The sequence below is a fragment of the Alosa alosa genome, chromosome 15, assembly GCF_017589495.1.
Source record: "Alosa alosa isolate M-15738 ecotype Scorff River chromosome 15, AALO_Geno_1.1, whole genome shotgun sequence".
NCBI classification, from domain to species: domain Eukaryota; kingdom Metazoa; phylum Chordata; class Actinopteri; order Clupeiformes; family Clupeidae; genus Alosa; species Alosa alosa.
In genome coordinates this window covers 10314914-10319913 of record NC_063203.1, presented here as the reverse complement: position 1 = coordinate 10319913, position 5000 = coordinate 10314914, and positions in this window count along the sequence as shown.

Here is a 5000-nt window from a genome sequence, read left to right as displayed (position 1 = left end):
CAATCAGAGAAAAAAGGAAAGAAAGGAAGAAAAGAAAAGAAAAGAAAGAGAGAGAGGCCCATGGGTAACAGGGGGGAGGGGAAAAACTCCATAGAATTGGAGATACATATAGGAATAAACCTCGAGCAGATCCACGACTCAAGGGCCTGACCCATCTGCCTAAGGTCAGTACAGGACAGTAAGATCTGTATACATGACAAATGCATATGATAGTCAGGTGTAGAGAATAAGACATGGTGTTAAAAGCATTTGAGCTGAAAGTTACAAGAGGTGGGAGGATTACGTATCTGCATGATAATTCATTAATCCTGATTTAGTGACAGAAAGTTCAAATAGTCCAGCGTTGGATCTCTTTCAATCACACCCTTTCAGTTAAGTTTACAGTGTGAGTTCGAGTTCTACAAAAGGTTAGCCTATGCTGCTTTGTGAATTACCCCACCCAGAGCATTTCTCAATTTACAAATAAATAAAGCATATATTGTCAGCTGTTTGTAATACTTATTTATTCGATGTTATGAAGTAGCACAGTCAGAACCATGTAATTTTGGTCTCACTAGATCAGTTAGGCCCTACCATTTCAAATTCAAATTCAACATTTTCAAAAGGAAAACAATAAAAAGAAAATAAACTATTTTGCAATTTTAAATCACTACTTCAATTTCATTGGCACAAACGTCTGAAGACGCTAGAACTTCCATTGTTTTTTTTTCTTTCTTTAGGATTAGAGGAGGTCTCCATAAGCATTTGACAGAAAATTAACAGGTCAATATATTTGTTGTGTCCCTGTCAAATGTCCTAATAAAATTATATTTTGACCCTCCTCGCACGTCTCCATTTTTTTAACATACAGACTTCTCAAGGGGGCCTTGCAAGAAAGTTTGATTTGCGGGGAACACATAGCTTCGTTTAAGCCGGGGTATTTGTAGTTATCCCGTGGGACATGCACCATTAACGTTATTGATGGGAGCTCGTCGTGAAACCCGGACTTATCGCTACGCACATGCTTTTAATACGACATGGCCTAATCACCGAGAGGCGTGCTAGCGGAACGGCTCCGGGCTCGTGCTAAAAGCCGTTTAAAGTTTCGTTAATACAGAACAATAAAATAGCAGGGGAATCCTTGGCCATCTCGGTATGGCCCCTGCCGCTTTTCCTGTCGAGGCAATCTCAAATGGATAGTGCACCATCCAAGAGAATGACGTAAAGTCAGTTGAAATGACTACAAGGTGTTGTCCAGATTGTTAAGAATCTTAAATCAGCTCAAAAATAGGCTACGTTACTCTAATTTCAGAACACCTCTGACAAAAATACAACGCCCACTTCAAGACAGTGTGCAGAGTTTAAAGCTTTCATTCACTGTATGTTGAGCAACTCGGCATAAAAAAAATAAAATGTCCCCTGTTCCTGCAGTCCAGCCATGTTAAATTCACATATTCATCAAAAAAGCTGTAGGCCTATATAATGTAAAAATATTTTAATAAATTTAACACGCAAATTAACCTTTTTAACATAAGACTGGAATGAAATGGGAATGCAGACTATGGCTGACCGAAGTCTTTATACCAGCAGTCTGTCGGCTTTCGTCTGAGCGTGCATACTCTCACTACCAAAGAGTGCAGTGTTGGGCGCCATCGAGTGGTCGTTCTCTGTCCATGCTACTACATGACGCGGATTTAAAATCTACGCACGCCAGTATTGAACCACTTCGCACTCTTTCTGTCGTTTTCATGTCAAGCCACTTTTCTGAAAATAGGTGGAGAGAGAGAGAGAGAGAGAGAGAGAGAGAGAGAGAGAGAGAGATGAATTAAGGGGATTTTCGCTCTCCCCAGACATTCCTCGCCATCTCACCACGCAGGCACAGGACAATTTCGCAAATAAAAAAGCGTCAAACAAACAAACAAACGACGTTTTTTAACACTCCGCCGAGTGTGGGAGAGTTGTCAGATAGCCATCTCCTCTCGCCGGCTTGGCATTTAAGGTTTGTTTTCTCTGGGCGACGAGCGGTCTCAAATGGCGCAGTACTCGTTGAAGTGATTTCCCCCGGTTGCTTTCCCCAGTTATCTGCGCCGCCGTCTCTGACAGCCCAAGTTCAAAAGGCAGGGTTTCTTCTGGGAGCTGGAGACATGTAGAAGAAAGAGTGAGAAAGAGGGTGGAGGAGAAAAAAGGGCTAGAGTAGTAATCTCGCGTTAAGACAGCGGGGCTGATAGTGTCGCTTCGCTGACAGCGCACGCGTAATTACAGCGCCAAAGTGGCCCTGATCGCATCTACCCTCGCCACGGGTTGCTGCGCCCCACGTTTCCTGCCACCCCTTCCTTGTCTGACCCTCAATATCCCCCTCTCTCTAGCCGCGCGCACACACAAAACACACACTTGTGTGTTGTCTCTCCTCTCTGTCCTCTCCCCGACAAGTCTCCCGACACAAGGGGTTTCTACCACTATGGCCGATACACTCGACACAGATTTCTGGATGGCCTTTGTAGAACTCTGCACGTGCTACAGTGTGTTAATTCGAAACACATCAGAGAAGGTCTGGGTACTTGCAGAGCTTCAGAGACCCTGGCTGCTGATGACAAGCCGTAGTAGACTGTTCTGTTAGTAGATGAAAAGTTGGTAGCAGTGATTGAAAGCCCGATATATCTGCCTCAGCTGTCAAGACGTTAAGACTATCAGAGATGAAGTGAATGAGAATAGGTATGCTGCGTTTTTTTTTTTTTTCATTTTATGAAACTCAGTGGCTCCACAGACCCTCTCTGACTGGCAAGGTCAAACAAACACCAAGGTCAAAACACCCTAGCACCATCCTCTAGGCTCATACCCAGATCAACATGATATTACAGTAAAACCTTGCTAAATGCAATAGCCCATAACATAAAAAACAAATATCTGAGAGATTCATTAGTGCTGTCCGACTGCATAAGCATAGCCTACACTTATGTTATGCAGCGTCTGTTTATAGATCCATAACAATTCAATTCAATGCGTACGCCACACCATGACAATGGTAGGCATGGTATGGTAGGAGTGTGCAAGGTAGGTGTGTTTTCCTAGCAAAGTGTCCTTTCCTAAGTACTTTCTCTTGCGTGGAAAAGTATGCAGGGTGATTTAAGGTGTACACACCACTGATGCATGTGTCCCAATGTATAACTAGAGCGAGAGGATGTTTGTACAAGAGGGCTATTGTGCGGTAGAGGCAGCATGAGGATCTGGGCCTGTGTGTACACTGCAGAACACAGAGGACTGCTGGCATGTGTGTGTGTGTGTGTGTGTGAGAGAGAGTGTGTGTGTTGAAGACTGGTAGCCTTTGAGTGTGTTTGAAGATTGGTGGCCTCTGGGTGTGTGTGTGTGTGTGTGTAAACTGGTGGCCTGTGTGTGTAAAGACTGGTGGCCTCTGGTTGTGTGTGCGAGGACGGTTGGCCTGTGTGTGTGTGTGTGTGTGTGTGAAGACTTGTGGCCTCTGGGTGTGTGTGTGTGAAGACTGATGGCCTGCATCTGGGTGTCCCTGTGTACACCTGAAGGTGTTTGTGTGGCTTGATGTGTTAAACTGTGTGTGAGGTGTAGTCGGACAACTGTGAAGGTTTTTTGTGTGTGTTTCTGGAGCTGTGTGGTGATTCATGAGATGTGTGTGTGTGTGTGTGTGTGTGTGCCTACCTTTAGTTGATGTATCTGTGTGTGCATTAGATCTTGTCTCAAAAATGAGACAGAGGGTGTGTCAGAGAGAAACTGTGTTTGTGCATTAGTGTGCGTGTGAAAGACAGGAGGGAATATATCTGTGTAAGACACACAATGTGTGTGTGTGTGTGTGTGTGTGTGTGTGTGCATGGATGGATGGTCTCGGTGTGGCTGTTTGACTGGAAACAGGTGTGTGTCGTCCCCCCCGTCATCCCAGCGGCTGATAAACATTATTGGGGGAACATCTGTAGGCTGTCACAACACGCGCCGGCCCTCCATGGCCCTCATCCATCAGAGCAAGGGGGCCGGCCGGCCGCACGCCCCACTCCGCCATCACTCACGCTGGGGCTGGCGGGTCGGGGCGAAGGGGGGGTCCCGTCTGGGCCTTCCACCTGTGCCGCCATACCTCAGCCACAGAGACGCTCCGCTGCACCTGAGAAATGCTCTGGGAGAGGATGAGGGGAGGTGGGTCACGTAGAACAGGAGACAGACACACACACACACACACACACACACACACACACACACACACACACACACAAGCACACTGACAGCCACACGTACACAGAGGATCTGTGGCAGTTTCACGCTCAGGTGGGCTGTCCGCTTAATGACAGGTGTAGGGCAGGTGACACTTTCTGCTTGACCCCTCTTTCTCTGTTTGTGTGCACTTGTGTATGTATGTGTGAGTGTGTGTGTGCGTGTGTGTGTCACCCTCAACTCTGTCCTCCATCACTACTGCCTGACAGACCGTTCAGAGCCCCACTAACCCCCAGACACACACACACACACACACACACACCTCTTATGGTACTGTCATCAGAGACGCAAACATTCCCCCATCCCACCTTGGCCTTGTGTCCTAGCTGGCCTAAATAAAATGCAACACTCCCACTTTGGAGGATTTCAAAACTGGCAGAGAAGGGGACACATAAGAGATGGCCCAACCCAACCGGCCCCACTAAACTACACCCACCAACCAACAACAACACATTGCATTTCTATAGTGCTTTTCAAGGCACCAAAGCACTTTACAGTGAAAGGGGAACCTCACTAACCATCACCATCTTCCCTGGAGGCGCTATGGCAACACCATGGCAACACTGTGGGTGGTGATGGGTAGGTGCACTACGCACTGCTGCCGTGCAGATTGAAACAGGCAGTGATACCAATATTTGCTCATTTACTAATACGCTGTCTATGATTTTTTAGAAGTTTAATGGAAACGTTGTCACTTTTGTCACAAGTTATATTGAGAACATCCTCTTCTGTGTGCTGAGTCTCTAACCAACCGGTGCTTGTGTGTAGCGTGGTGTTGCAGGGTATTAAAT